The following is a 16,858-nucleotide window of genomic DNA, read 5'->3' on the forward strand; positions in this document are numbered from 1 at the left end:
AATGCTTGCATCAAGCATTCGGTTTATCTTATCCGTGACTCATGCCTCGTAGTTTTTATTCATGCAGTATGGTTGTTTTCATATGGGTACTGCTCCTTGTATTAGTGGGATGCGGTGGACACACAATTTTGGCGGTACCCCCTTCAAGTCTTTGTATGTCCATGCGAAAACATCCTTATACTCTATGAATATCTTAAATTTTGTCACTTTTAATATTGGATTCCAGTCATCTCCCACAAAAATGTTCTTAGGGTTGGCCTCGTCTTTTAAGTTCACAGTCTTCATCGCGGGTTCTTCATATTTAATAGATTTTTCATTGTTGAATGTTTGTGTAAGTGTTTCATCTATCGGTGCCTCCCCTTCCTTGACTTCTCTGTATTTTTTCGGAATTTCATTCTTTTCATCTCCCTTACTTCCTTTTTCCACCCCTAACATGTGACAACTCGGAAATAGTTCATAGTCCTCCATTTACCAATGGAGTTGGCCATTCACCAAGTCCAAGTCGTCATAGTCAGATCCTCCTTCTAGTTTTAGGATTCCTTCTTCATTGGGTTTCATCCTTGTCTTTCCTTTGTCGTCTCCTTTAGCTTTGGAGTCTGATGACACTACATCTTCTCCCACCATCTGGGTGCGTAGGTCAATTACAAAGTTACGAGCTCCTCTTTCCATGGAAAGAGTGTTCCTTTCCTAGACATTTTTCATCTTTGCCTCTACCAGCTAACCCCTTCCTAGGATGGCATTGTAACCTTTCCTTTTCAGCAGAATGACCACAAAGTCAAGTAGAAGGGTTGTGTCTTGATCATTACAATTTACGCCATTAGAGTTTTGAGGGGTTTGATTCTATGTTGATCAACATTAAGTAGTTGGAATGTAGGCAGCCATAGGGTTGGTTGTCCCAACTTCTTCCACATTTCCTCAAGCAATACATTTGTGCTCGACCCTTCATCTACGATGGTGTCCATTAGGATGGTTCCAAGAATACCCATCTCAACTACTACAAGGTGTCTTCTTGTGTTCAGCGCGATTAGCATTGGGTCTACTATGGTAGTTCCTATTCCATTGTGGATGTTCTTCCTTGGTTTGTCCACCACCTTTGGGGATGGTGTCACATTTAAGATTGTTGTCCATAACTGAGGCATTGCAAGAAGGTCATTTAATTTCATAAGAATCTCAGCTTGCATTACTTACAGTATTATGTTTTGTTTTGCCTGGTTCCTCCTTGAGGTACTGGTATTGTCCTTTATTTGCATTCTTTCGGCCTCCATCTTTTTTTCTATTTCTACTTTTACTTTTTACATCCATTTCTTTTCCTCTTCCAAATTGGGTATGCTGCCTTTTTTGCTTGTGCGCATGTGATTGCTAATCTTTCCTCCTCACATCTTTCTATAGTCAACAAGTTCACCTTGGGCTTAGGGCATTTTGTGTCATCGTGGTCTTTAGGACCACACTATCTACACAATAGTTGTGGTGTTCCCTTCATAGTACAATCCCTAGAGAAGTGGCCCCATAGGTTGCACGAACGACATTGTGTCATTGGTCATCTGGTTGGATCTTATTGTATCCGGCTATGGCCCCCTTATTTTTGTTTTTATTGTTGTTGCCTCCTCTTCCATGTCAGTTGTTATTTCAACACCCTCCTAAAGTTGTTGTGTCATTGTTTGTATTTGTTCCCGTAGCTCCCAAGGTGGACACTTCTTGCGTTAGTAACACTTGTTGGTGACCCTTTGCTGTCCTATTGAACGGGCATTCCTTGGTGGAATGTCCGACAATCTAGAATATATCAAAAAAATGGTTCTTGGGGCAACAACCTTTTATGTGGCCTTCCTTTTAGTCTGTACACCATAGTTGCCCTTCTTTGTTTTGGCTAGGGTTCTTTTTCATATTTTTAAATTATTTCATCATACGTAGCATATCTTTCTCTAATGCCCATACCTTTTTATTCGATTCCTCATCACTACTTTTGGAGGATGAGTCTTCCGAATCCAAAGATCTGTCTTTCTTTTTTTCCTCGATTTTGTGTTCGCTCTCTAAGTCCATTGCGCAATTATATGCATCAATATATGATGCTGGAGGTACTATTTTCATCTTTTTTTGCAATGTTGGTCATAGCCCTTCGAAAAACCATCTTTTTTTCCATCTTTCCTACCATCTCCTTTAGTCTCCTCGGACTATTTCACTCTTCCCCTACTTTGTACTATAAATTTCTGCTACGATCTCACTGTCATCCTTGAGTAGTTGTAACTCTATTGTAAATTCTTTCTTGAGTTTCGCCCATGTGGCTAGCTTCTTCTAGTTGATATCTGAAAACCAATCGATAGCTACACCTTATAGGGTAGCTAGAAACTGTCAAATCCAATCATCTTCGTTTATTATGCCATTCGCAGTCCATATCGTTTTACATGTTTTATAGTGTTGAATTGGGTTGACCGTTCCATTGCCAGTAAATTTAGGCAGTTTCTCCTTTAATCCTGCCATCATTATCTTTTTCTTTTTTCCACTTGACTTATGTGCTTGTTGCGCACTTGCATTATTCTATGCACCCGCATTGCTTTGTGTACCCGTGTTGCTTTGTGTACTTACATTGTTCTGCATAGCTGCACTACTCTGGACAATCACGTTACTCTATGGTATGAAGAGTTCTTGTAGAAGCAATTATCAAGTTGTATCCATTCGTCTGGTGTATCAGGGATGAAGAGTTCATCCCATGCTCATGCTTCTTCGACACCTCGAGCCATGCCGGTGCTTTCTCTTCCATTCGGATTCTCTACCCTTGGCGTATACAAGTTTAAAAACTCCTCCCTTGTCTCTTCAACCAAATTCAATCTTTGTTGCATCTGGAGAAATTCTTGGTGCTTCTTGTTCAATTAGGCGAATGTAGTTAGTCAGTCAACGCTCTTGTGGCACCACCTCAGTGTCCGTCAATGAGCTATTAAATTTTTTGGCTTTGTTCTGCTTATTTCACGAGGGTTAATACTTCCTGTGTTGTGCACACATCATTCTTTTATTTTATTTTATTTTGATCTTTATTGAGCAAGTTTAGCATTAATCTTCAGAACACATCTTTGATACCAGGTTCGACAAGCAATGGCTTCAAATGTTTACCATAGAGGGTAAACAAATAGTTATTGCAATAAGAGACTAGAGTATGGCACAGAACAAAATGTTACTATATTCATATAAGTAGAGTATACAATCACGAGTACAAATTATGATTCATAGTTCAATTCGGATGATGTACATATATATCCCAAAGGGGTGACTCAACCATCACGCAACCTTTTAGAGTCTAATTAATCTTGTTGGTTGTGTTTAGATTTTACCAACAACAGGCACCAGATACTTGGGCAATTTTCTTAGAGAAATCAACCATACTTTCCTTACCCTTATTCCTAAAAAGAATGAAGCACTACACTTTGGAGATTACAGACCTATAGCCAAGTGTAACACTATCTATAAGATCCTCACAAAAGCTTTAGCCAATAGGCTGAAGCTCATTCTTCCTTTCATTATCTCAGAAGAACAAACAGGTTTTATCCTAGGAAGATCCATAATGGATGGGGTTATCATCATCCAGGAATTCATCCAATGCAGTTCAAGTCAATAAAACCCCTCGTATGTTAGTTAAATTAGATATTTAAAAAGCATATGACAAGGTGAATTGGATATTCTTATGTAAATGTATGGAGGCCTTTGGACTTTCTAGACAATGGATACATCTAATCTTTAGTTGTATCTCATCACCTAAGATGTCTTTACTCATTAATGGGTCACTTGGAGGCATCTTTGATGTGTCCAAAGGCCTTAGGCAAGGAGACCCTTTCGACCCCTTATGGTTTGTAATTATGGCAGAGGCCTTTGGCAGACTTATTAGTGGATCCCATGCTCTTGGCACCTTACATGGAATTAAGGTCACTAATAGAAATCTAAATATTACCCATCAACAATTTGTTGATAATACAACTATGCCATCTCATTGCTCCATAAAGGAAGCAACCTCTCTTAAGAACACTTGAGATTTATATGAGAGCCTCAGGACAGATTATCAATGCAGATAAATCAGAAGGTTTTTTCATAAACTCAAATTCTCGCCTTGAAATTAGGATATGCAACATCTTGGGTTTCAAAAGAGGGTCTTTCCCCTGTAAATACCTTGGATAATGGCACTAAGACAAACAAGGCTTGGTCTCGCATCATCTCAAATATGGATAACAAGATGAAGAGTTGAAAATCAAGATGGCTATCTAATGCAAGGTGCATGACCATGATCAAATTTGTACTCTTGGCCCTGCCTTCCTACCAAATGTCATGTTTCCCTCTGACCTCCAAAGCTAGTATAGAATTGGGAAAGAAGACGAGAACCTTTTTTTGGCAAGGGGTATCCCAACAAAAAAATTCAGCCCTTATCAAATGGGATAACATATTCAAACCTATCTCATTCAGGGTCCTTGCAATCAAAAAGCTACAATGGCAGAGAAAACCCTTCAATGCTAAGCAAGTATGGAGTTTGTTCAAAGAGTCCAACAATAGGAAATGGGCTGAAATAATCTATCACAAATACCTTTCCCCTCAAGATCCCCTTAACATCTTCAAAATAAACTCTCCTACCAAAGCATACAGAGTTTGGAATTTTATGCTAGACAATAGACACGTCATTAGTCAACATCTCGCTTGGGATGTTGAGAACAGCCAATCGACTTTGTACTAGGAAGATTCCTGAGGAGGCTACCCACCCCTTAAATCATTTATACCTGCTAATATTGTCAATTCCATGATGACATTATGGGTGCCACATTTTAGATATTATATTAATATAAATACCCTTGACCAGGTGTTAGTACCTGATATGGTCACGATTTTAAAATGTCAAGTGTACAGTTTTTGAACCACTTCGAACTTCAGTTCGAAGTAGTTCAAAGTGGTTCAAATGGGTTCGAAATGTAGATTTGTTAACTTAGAATGGTTCAGAATCTATGTTTAGCTTAATACCCGAATCCAATCTATGTTCATAATTCAGCTTCAGTCAGCTCAACAGTTTCAGAAGATGCAAAAGTACAGGTGAAGATGAAGATCAGGTTCAGGGGTTCAAAGAGGTTCAGCAATTCGAATTGGTTCAATATTTTGACATGCAGATTCAGAAACAAGATTCAGGCTCACTATCTTCAAGCTTGATGATCCATAGATGCAGAGGTTCAGTAATATGTGAGGAGTAATGACTATTGAAGGCACAGTCACAATCCTCTTTTCCTGATAGTCCAATGGTCAATTTTGGGGCATATGATGGGAGAAATCTCTAAGCTCGATAGAGGGTTTGGAATATTTCAAGCAAGGAAATATTATGGTGTTTAGAAATGATTTCATATCATGACAATAATACCAGCTACATAGTAAGGAATGAGAATCTCACTATACAATTTGAAGGCTCCACATTATTCATATCTTAATGTTTTCATTTTGAACGACGAGATATAAACATGGTAATGGACATACGGGAAATAGATTTGAACTACTCTATAAATCATCCCAAATTTACTTTAGAGGTCAGCATCAGCCAAAACACGAGTCATGTGACAGACTGCTGCCCGAGTGTGCTTGGTATGAAGTTTATGATAGAGGAATGGCGGTAATAAGATTTGAAAGTGACTTGGCGTAAAGGGGACTCCTCACTCCTATATAAATATATACATCCACATAATCACAAGCACATAATATAAGATGAGATAATCGAGTTCCCTCATGAAGAAACATGGAGGACATAAGTGAAGTGTCCAATGGAATGCTTGTAGGTAAGCATGGTTTAAATGGGCAATGAAACCGAAACTCTCAAGGCGGAGTTGCATATCATTATACTCAAATAACGTTCTCATATGAGGGGGGCTCGATTTTAGTACCAAAGTTAATGTTTGGTAAGGTTCTCTATCATTAATTATCCATGCCTCCATGTGAGTAACCAAAGGAGTTAATTTTGAATAGACACATTATAAAGACCTCTGAAGATGTGAAACCCAAGTGCATGAGCCCGATTGGAATACTTAAACCTACAATATAATTGTTACAGATGTAATGGCGACAGAGAATCAAGTTCACTTTAATGAATATCGGGTCTGCTATATGGTGTTAGAAGTAACTCCAGTCACCCCAAATTTGTTTCTCATTATATATCATGTACTCCTTGATGTATGAAGAAACCACAGGTTGCTTGACATAAAGAAGCCCGAGACGGTGATGGTGCTGGAGCAAGTGAGATTGAAGGTTCTTTTTGCATTTCCTGGTTTGTCCATACCGTCTATCGGCAATATTTTGGCTCAAGGCATAAATTCACAAAGGAGACACGAGGTTGAAGTCCTCGCTTCAGTAATAAAAAGGATAGCAAATGAAGCTGGAGCGCATTGCATAATCGAGGTGGGATCTGGCCAAGGTTATCTTGCACAAGTTCTATAATTTAAATATTAATTTCGCGTGATAGTTTTGGATGTTTCTCTTCACCATGCAACTGTTACAAATGGACGAGTAGAATGAATTAGAAAACACTACCAAGCTAGGATGGGAAAGTCACATCCAGATCATCATCATCTACATGTGCCTCAAACAGTCACCTCACAGAAGGCAAAGAGACTGTTCCATACAATAGGAATGGAGCAGAATTGTCAGTAGTTCTTTCTGATCTTCATGCTTGTGGGGATCTTTCAATGACAATGGTTATAGCATTTTTGGAATGCAAAGAGGTGAAATCACTCATTAGCATTGGTTGCTGTTACAAATTGTTATCAGGACAAGGTGATGATGACAACCTTCATTGTTATGGCTTTCTCATAAATTAAAGGATCATTTTGCGAATGTTCACAGGGAAGTATTAAACTTGAAATACATTGATCCAACATATATGATTCGTGTCATCCCAAGCAATGCCTCAGATAATGTCTACAACACACTTCTTGCTCAAAGTGTAGTTCATGGGGCCTGCGGCATCATACATCCCAAAGACCCAAATATTAGTAGAAACTGTTATGTCATGTTAATAATTGCTCAAAGCATAAGCTTGAGCATCTCTGCTCTAAATAGAGGATCGCGGATATAAGGAACAAGGAAGCAGTTACAAACTCCCATAAAGACACTTTTGATATAAACCCGATATATATATCACTAAGGAATTAAAATCATAACCCAATGATTAATCATATATATATATATCATAATGTTTGATTATAAAGAGGGGAAAACATTACGTTGCTAGAAAAGGAAGATAATGTGGAAATAAAGAAAAATTATACATTTCCAAGAATTAGTTTCTCAAACAGAATAGGAACTGACAATAGAAAATGATAAAAGGGCCAACAAAGGACAAAGAAGGGGTTCCACTTTCTTTTCTGAGCTGGAGACTTTGGGCTGCAAAATAGAGCAGTTTGATGGAAAGTTTTATTTTGTATTTGTTGAGAGAGAAAGAGCAGAGTTTTATTTAGTTTTCTGAACTGTGAGTTGGAAAACAAGGGATATTTTGATTTTGAATGTAAGCATAGGGAGGGAATTCAATTTTCCTTTTTAGTTATTGATTTAGATGCATAATGTAATGAAAACTTTGTTGTTTCTGCATTTTAGAGGAGGGAGACTCAGAAGATAGCTGCATACCAGAACTTTGAGTCTGGGCAATTTTTTTTCCACTGATCATTATCTTTGTATGACTTTCAGTTTTCTCTAAATGCATTTGTGTCATGGCTTTCTGAATATATTTGATTCCAAAGTGTCTTTAAAGCTTTGGTTCTTTGCTTTCTTAGGCTTGATTCTCTTTGTAACGCTGCACGCAAATGAACTTTGTGTCATTTGTTACTTATTTTCTTGTAGTCATTTAATTTTTCATGTCTACTTTGTGTTTACGGATAGATGCTTGAAATCCTTTTGTGCTTTCTGGTTAAAAGCATCCACAATGAATTCATTATATATCTTACACGAGGAGCTGTACCCGATAAAATTTAGAGGAAAGTTATTAATCCAATGATAACCTATCCAACTGTTGGTGTCGATTAGTCCTCTCACTTGGGCATTCCGAGTTAAAGTTGCACACATTTTCTTGAAGGACAATCTGTTCACTAACACCAGGCTTTTGAGTGAAGCTGGAAACCATGGGGAAATGCCTCATTTTCCCGAAGGAACGAGCTCTACTTCTCTCAACTCTCATGGTCAGACAAATCTTCCCTAAAGCCTTAGACGATTCACTGATATGGTCAGCTGCTAAAATTGGAACTTATTGTGTCAAAGAAAGATATTAGGCCATTTCATTTCATATGCATTGGACCCCAACAGAACTTCCTTTAGACTTATGATGGGACAAATCCTGCCTTTGAAAGGCTAGAATATTTTTTGGGTTGCAGCCCACAACATAATCCTGATAGTAGATTGGTTCAGGAAAGTTGGTTTTGAAAGGCCCTCTCGTTGTGTCCTTTGTAATAAGGATGAGGAATTAGTGGATCACTTACTCCATTGCCCTTATACCCAACAATCTAGACATGACTCTGTAACAATCTGCATTATCAATTAGCCTTACCACCTAATCTCTTAAGCCACCTCAAAACTTGGCCCATTAAATTTAGCAATCATACTTATGGTGCTCTTTGGTGATCAGCACCATCAGTCTTAATGTGGGAAATTTGGAAGGAATGTAATCGAAGAATCTTCTAAGATTCTATAATGGGCATATCCTCTCTCTGTAACAAGATTGAGGCTAGCATTGTGGAGAACATTAACAATAGGCTGCGTTCAATGACCAACTATGAAGGCAATTTTTCAAACTGGGATGCTCTTATGAAGAAAGAATTTGTTGGCCTCATTACCCTAGTCTGTGTAGGTAGAGGTGAATCTTCCACCAAAGTCAATTGACAGAATTGCATTTGGACGCCTCCCCTTCCTTCATGGTTTTAACTTAACTTTGATGGAGCATCTACGGGTATCCTGGGATTACTGGCGTAGGCTTCATTATACATGATTGGAATGGGAAATTTTGTGCTCATGGTGCTATACCCTTAGCTCCTTCCACTAATAATATTGCTGAATTAGAGTCTCTTGTGGAAGAATTAAAATCTAGTAGGGCTCTAAACATTGAAAATTTGACCATAGAAGGGGACTCCTAGATCATTTTAAATGTTCTCTGGAAAAAGTCTATCCCCAACTAGTCCCTTAATTCTAGACTAACAAGAGCATTGAAATATTTAGACCTCAGCACTCATAAACTTGTCCATATTTATCGAGAAGGCATTTGTCTAGTGGACAGCCTAGCCATTTTAGGGGCTGATGGCACCCATTTGCTTGAGTATTTCTAGTTAGTAGTCTCTAAAGATTACTTATGATTTTAACACCCTACCCATTTCCCCTTTTCACATTTTATTATTAATCATTAATTTGAGAGGCTTTCATCACCATTTGGGAATTATGATTTATTGTCTTCCTTCCAAGAGGTACGGAGATCTATATGATCCCTCTCCTCGATATTACCATCATCATTAATTGTTTATTTCAATCAAGTGTGGTACCCTTGGCTATTGAGTTAATTTAGACTATTCACACACTTTGTGGGAAACATTTCTTTATATAACCCCTCCCATTCTCATTTGTGCATCATTGAAACTCGATAGTTGTATAAAAATGAAGATGGGCAATTGATTCCTACAATTTTGGGGAAGAATCTCGAAGATGAGACTAAGATTAATGCTATATGTCTAATGTTCCTGTCATAAAATAAATATTTAATCAAACCTTTGTTTATGGGCCAATTGATTTAGTATATCTCGGATCCATTTTTATTTTATTGTTTTTGTAGGTGTGGCCGTTGGCTATATTTGTAAACCCTTGGGAAGTTCCTCCAAAGGGTATTTAAGCACGACATGTAGGTAGTAGTTGGTATGCAATTTGAATTATAGTTTTTGATACTGTGATTTCCAATTGGGATTCTCCATTGTTCACCATTTCAAAAGTGAAAAATCTTCCCTACTTGGCTAGTCCAGTTTTGGTGGGATTCAACCCTCACTCTATTCCATTTGTATGTTTTGACTCGAATCTGGCACATCGGAGTGTTATCATCATTTGCAACTATAATATAGATCTGGTTCCAAATTGATGTCTTGTGTGTATTCAATCTTTATTGTGTATCTTGTTTGGCAGACTGAAGGCTATTAACATTTTGCACCCATTCGTACATGTGCTGCTCATTGTCCTTGCCTCCACCATACAACTCCCTTTAGTTGCACACCGTATGGTCACCTCCTATGCCACACGGCCATCCAACCCCAATTGTACAACCTTGCAATCCAACTGTACAAACCTACCCCATTACACCGTACAGTCTAACCTCCTTAATTAGCAATTGTATAGATATACAAAGTATCCTATGGACATTCAAGTTGTCATACATCTTCACCTCTGTAGACAGTCATACCCCCATCGTACGACTACCTACTGTGTTGATAAAGAAATCAATGCAGATGGGAGTATGGTAGGATAGGAACATTATAGTGGTATCAAAGCCATAGATCTTGCCAGCCTATGGACAGTGAGTGAAAGTTTATAGCCAGAAAAGAAGGAGATCCCATTCAGTTGATAGAATGGCAGATCAAGAATCCACTCCTGCGAAACTCATGGCACTACTAAGGGATCTTTCGAGGAGTCAGGCTCAGATCAATGATACTTAGCTACTTACGGAAGAAACTCTCAGGAAACTGGCAGACAATAAGATATTTGGTGAACTCAAAATGATCACAGCATAGACTCGATGTTGGGTAAGGAAAACCCTCAGCTAGCACACCCTAGACCTTCGATGTCAACTTTCCCTCCATAGGAGAAGGTGCCACAAAGAGAAAGGGAACCAAATTTCACAGAAATACAAGAACAACTGAGAGAAGATTGGAGGAATGCAAATTTGGAAAGAGAAATTTCATATAAAGATTGTGTGGAATTAAGAAAGCGTTATTCTGGAATTGGAAATAGAGGATATTTTAATGATGACCTCAAAAGGAAGTTGAGTAAAGTAAACCTATCGTCATTTGATGCATTGGGATCTATGAGTGCACAAGCCTAGGTAATGAAAGCAGACACTTACTTCCAACTTTATCCGATGCTAGAGGAAGAAGCAATTAAGTTTGGCACTCTCCATTTAGAAGGAATAGCACACAAATGGTGGCAACATGGTAGAATCACACTCAGTCATGCCTAGATCAGCGACTTAAGAAACTCTCAAAAAATTGGTAGACAATAAGGTATTTGGTGAACAAAATGATCGTAGCATGAACTCAGTGTCGGCTAAGGAAAACCCTCAGCCAACACACCCTCGACCTTCCATGTCGACTTTCCCTCCACGGGCGGAGGTGCCACAAAGAGAAAGGGAACCAACTTTCATGAAAATACAAGAACAACTGAGAGAAGACTGGAGGAATGCAAATTTTGAAGGAGACATTTCATATAAAGATTACGCGGAATTAAGAACGCGTTATTTTAGAAATGGAAATAGAGGATATTATAATGATGATCTCAAAAGGAAGTTGAGTAAAGTAAACCTATCGTCATTTGATGGGTTGGGATCTATGAGTGTACAAGCTTGGGTAATGAAAGCAGACACTTACTTCCAGCTCAATTTGATGCTAGAAGAAGAAGCAAAAAAGTTTGTCGCTCTCCATTTAGAAGGAATAGCGCACAAATGGTGGCAACACAATAGAATCACACTTAGTCATGACTAGATCAACACGTATATAGAATTTATTGAAAGATTAATAGAGAGGTTTGATTACCAAGATCCGGAACTCAAATTCAAGGAATTGGCATAGTTGAGGCAAACAAGATAAGTGGATCAATACATCAATGAATTCCAGAAACTTTCTGTAGTGGTCGCTGATATTTCAGAACGGTGTCAAGTAGTACTGTTTATGGATAATTTGATGGTACCATTAAAGAGATGGGTTAAAGGGTTAAATCCAGCCACCGTTTTGGAAGCAATCAAAAGGGCTCAAAGCATGGTACTTTTGTCTGAAGCAACTTTCACTCCAAGCCTCCAATAGCACCAAAAGAAAGCCGACCTTCGCCAAGGAAGCACCCGATGGATGAAGCCACCAGGCAGGATCTACAAAGGAAGAAATTATGTTTTAGTTGCAAAGAACTGTGGGAGCCTGGACACAAATGCCTTGGAAAAGGGAAGGTACGTTATATTGAGGTCATGTCGGATGACGAGCAAGAGGACTCTTCTATTGAACATGAACACCAACAAGAGGTCCCTGAAGACATCGGTTTCAACCATACAAAGAGAGTAACAGCATTAGTGAAATACGGAGGAACTCCCAAAGGTCAAAGGGTGATTATAATTCTGGACAGCAGAGCTACCTTGAATTTCATAAACTCATCACTCGTGAAGTGAAGGGGATTGCCCACAAAAGCTCACATAGGGTTGTAAGTCAAAGTTACCTTAAGGGTCAATGTTACCGTGCACACACCTTGTTTCCTAGTTAAACATCACCCTGGTGTAGGAGCACGTCTGCGACAAGAAGATAACATGCAACATTATTTATGCAAAATTATATTACGATAGGAAGTTTGGTGGTGACAGGAAGACAACCTGCAATATGACTAAAATGTAGGGCACAAAGCAAATATCAGAAAGTTTTGAGTTTAAAATTTGAAATTTGAAATGTTTGTGCGTGTGAGTTTAGAGTTTTATGTTTTAAAACAAATGTCCTTTTTTTGTGGTGGAAATGTTTAGGTGGCATTCTTATAAGCCTACCCAACATTATCCACTTAGGACTTAGTATGAGTTTATTTTAGTTTATTTTGGGTGTGTTAAAGGTTTCTAATTTTCGAAAATGTTTATGGAAAAAATCAAAAGGAAGAAAATGATGAATATTCCTAAAGCATCATGTGTAGGCATTCAAAATGTAACTGCCACAAGAAAGCTATGATGGTTTTCTTGGGAGTTACATTAGAAGGATTTTCAAAAAGAGAAAGAGTGCATATTGTAAGGGAGATTTTTGAAGAGAGATTTTTGGAGAGAGATTTTTTTTTGGAGAAAGTGAATAGAATGAAGTTCTTGAGTTTTCCTGTAATTTTCTTAAGTTTCTAGTCTTGTACAGATGTGATTGTGTAGTATTCTACATACATTTTTCTATTTGTATTTAGATCAACATCTTGGAAGAAATCTGAAAATTAGATCTTAATAGTTTAATATTTTCTTATTTTTCATTTCCTATCAGCCGGATCTCTTTGTTGTTTTGAGAGTGGTCTTTGCATGGGGGTTTTCTAAAGATCCTCCAATGGTCTTTGTCGGTCATTGGAGTATCCTCTGTAATTTCATGCATTTATTTATTTCTGTATTGTTGTCTCATATCAGGTTACAGGAAAACCCAGTTGTAATGTAGATTTGAATGGGCAACATGTTCATGTGTTGACCCTCATTTCATTAAATTTCTATGCATTTGTTGAAATCTGCATTCATGCATGTGAAGCCTGAAGTCATGTATTTGATTTTCTAAAGGGTTTAAAATCCTCTGCATCATTTTTGGTATCAGAGCCCAGAAAAAGATTTGGGTAGGGAAAGGTGATTTGGTATTTGATTTTGAAGTTATATGGAGTTCCATGGAGGAAAGAATCAAATCACATATTTGTTTATGAATGCTGAAGGAGAACGGATTCAAAGGATTTTTGGATTGATTTGTTATTAAATCACTTGGATGAATCAAAGGAAGTAAATCACTATCATTTGAAAGAGAAATATCTGAAGTTGAAACTATTGCATGCATGTCAAGATTCCTTAAATCTAAAGCTTCCTGATTTTGGGCAGTGTGGTAGAAAGCCTTTCCTTATTTTTTCATGAAGTATTTTCTTGTTATGCATGATATATTTTTGGAAATATTATTGAATATACTCTCATCTGGTTCAAGTTTGGTTCATTTTCATTTAGAAATGAGCAAGTTATGCACAATTCTGTGAAGCTGGTCTGTTCAGATATTAGATTTACAGTCCAAAGAAAAATTTATAGCAGTCACGTATGGTTTCATAGAGACCTAAAAATTGGTGGGAGGATAGTTCATTATGTTTTGAACAAATTTTATTCTTTCCAGAAAAATTTATCTTGTGATTTGAGGGGTCAAACAAACCCATTTCTAAAAACTGTCCTGTTTACTGTCACTATTGCTACGAGAAGGCAACAGTTTGGAAAGTCTTTTGTTTCTTGATTTTCATGGTGTTAGGAAGGAATGTGGTTGAAATAAATTCAAGTTTAACATTTGGAAATAAATCCCCAGCTCTAAAATCAGCAGCATTGAGTTGGACAATTTGTTTTGGTCATGGTTAAAGTATGGTTAGTCTTCTTTAGTTGAGGGGATAAGTGTTTGAGAAAATTTCTGTCAATGTGAAGACACAATTACCACTATTTGAAGGCAATGAGTGAAAGAACAAGACTGATTTTTTTTATGGAAAAAGATTTGTTTTGTTTAAGTGTCCTATGTTGCTGAAGCATTCTATGTTCATGTAGCAGATTATGTTACTGTAGCAAAATACAATGTGTAGATTGTGAAGGTTTCCAGATTGATGAGTGTGAGCCTTTGAAGCAACCCTTCGAGTTGAGTATATCCACGAAAGGTTTTTAGAGTGTAGCTCTGCATCATAATGGAAGAAGAAGAAGCAGAAAGAGAAAGCTATAGCCAAAGACATTCTATATTCTGAACAAAGTGCAAGTGCAAGAATAAGGTATGCAAAGTTATAGTTTACAGTGGTTCCTTTGAAAATATAATCTCAGTAGAAATGGTTGAGAAACTGAATCTTCCAAGAGTACCTCATGATTTACCTTATAGAGCTTATGGGTTAGGATATGAACAATGGATTGATGTCTTTGAAAAGCCATATGTTTCTTTTAAAATTGGACCATATTTTGATACCATTGAATGTGATATTATGCCTTTAAAAGATTGTCACTTGATTTTGGGAAGAGCATGGCAATATGATAGGTCAACCATATATGATTGTAGAGACAACACATATACCATCAAAAAAGATGGGAAGAAGATGGTTGTATTTCCATTGAAGGATGATACAACATGGAAGGAATCAAGAAGTTTAGATCTTATTGATAGGATAGCATTTTCAATGCATGATGAAGTGAAAGAGGAAGTGAAAGAAGTTTTGGTAGAGGCAAATGAAACTACAGAGAAGGAAGCCATAAAGGGTGCAGATGTATGTGAAGTTGGTACAGCAATCTCAACAATGATAGATGTAAGTTGTCCTTTGGAAGGGAAAGAACATGAAAAGCAGAAAGAAGATAAATTGCAGCAAGAAGCAGTGCAACAAGTAAATGTTGATGAGAAGAATAAAGAGGAAAGTCCTATGGGATTTGAGTGTGATAAAGTTATGGTTGGAACAGTAATGTGTCCTTTGAAAATAGAGATGAGTACAATTATGAAAGGTACTCCTATGAAAGAGAGTTTGGAGGAAAATAATGAAACCTTCAAAATGCATGGTGTAGTAAAATGTCAAGAGCAATGGCATTAGGATGGAGATAAAGATTGTGTAGCAGCAAGTTCTGAAGAAGAATCTGATTTATGGGAAGAGTTTACAGCCATCATAGGAGAATGGCAAAGGAATGGTGGTAGTATGGAGACTCAGCATGAAGAAGTTTCCAAAGAAGAGGTATCAAATGATGTTATGGACAAAGAAGATGAGGCTGAATATATTTATGACAAGGCAACAAATTATTTTTGGGACATAAAATTCAGAATAAAAATTCAAGTGTATGCAGCAATAATAAAAATTCATAATGTGATGAAGTTACAAGTGTATGTAGCAGCCATACAAATTCAGAATATGATGAAGTGGATGCATAGTGAGGAGCAAATAATTTTTATCTTACCAATGGAAAACAAACCAAAGGTAAAGATGAAGGAGAAAGAGCAAATTCAAATGATACAAGTTCAAGAAAGGCCAAGTTTTCTAATGAAGGAAAAGTACAAACCAAAAGTCAAGATGAAGGGATCCATATGTTTTTCTAATGCTTTGTTTTGCAGGTGTTTCCAAGGGACTTGGAAACTTTTGAAATTTGAGAGTATGGTGCAGGAGCATGTTTGCGACAGGAAGATAACATGCAACATTATTTATGCAAAATTATATTACGATAGGAAGTTTGGTTTGTGTCTAACTCAAAATTTTAGGCTTCGTGTCTATAGAGCCAATCAAGGGTCAATAGGCATATTATCTAGATAAAAAACTCCAAACCATTTTGGATAAGTATGAGCGAGTTTTTTTCGACATTCCATTAAGTATACCTCCCCATCGAGGTTTTGAGCATACCATCGAAATAGAAATAGGAGCGAAGCTAGTTATCACCACTCCATACCAACGTCCAAAGAAATTCAAAGATGAGATCAAGAAGACAATTCATGAATTGCCCGAGAAAGGATGGATCCGTCCCAGCTCTAGCCCTTTTGCATCATCAGTAGTATTGGTTAAAAAGTACAGAACGATGCGCATGTGTGTGGACTACCATGTGTTGAATAAAGAAACAATAAAAATTAGATACGCTATTCCTAAGATCGATGAACTATTGGATGAATTGCATGGTGCGGCTTATTTTTCTAAAATAGATCTTCGTTTTGGATACCATCAGATCCACATGAGGAAAGATGTGGAGAAGACTTTTCGTTGTCACTACGGGCATTACGAGTTCCTGGTCATGCCATTTGGACTAACTAATGAACCAGCTACTTTCTAGTCTTGCATCAACAAACAATTTTGTAAGTACTTGTTGGTATGCTTTCATGATATCCTTATTTACAACAAAACTTGGGAAGTACACCTAAGGTAGCTGGATGAAGTCCTAGGGATCATGAAGGCTTAGTCCTTGTTC

The 16,858-nt window shown here is 37.5% G+C and overlaps 1 protein-coding gene across 4 annotated transcripts in view; it reads left to right on the forward strand.

The window, feature by feature from the left end:
- LOC149571036 (serine/threonine-protein kinase 12-like) overlaps positions 1 to 16,858 on the forward strand; it is a 352,869-nt gene that overhangs the window by 221,745 nt on the left and 114,266 nt on the right. The gene's annotated exons all lie outside the window — the stretch shown is intronic.

This window comes from Cupressus sempervirens, chromosome 2, assembly GCF_028749045.1.
Source record: "Cupressus sempervirens isolate cs-2001-9-10 chromosome 2, ASM2874904v1, whole genome shotgun sequence".
NCBI classification, from domain to species: Eukaryota; Viridiplantae; Streptophyta; class Pinopsida; order Cupressales; family Cupressaceae; genus Cupressus; species Cupressus sempervirens.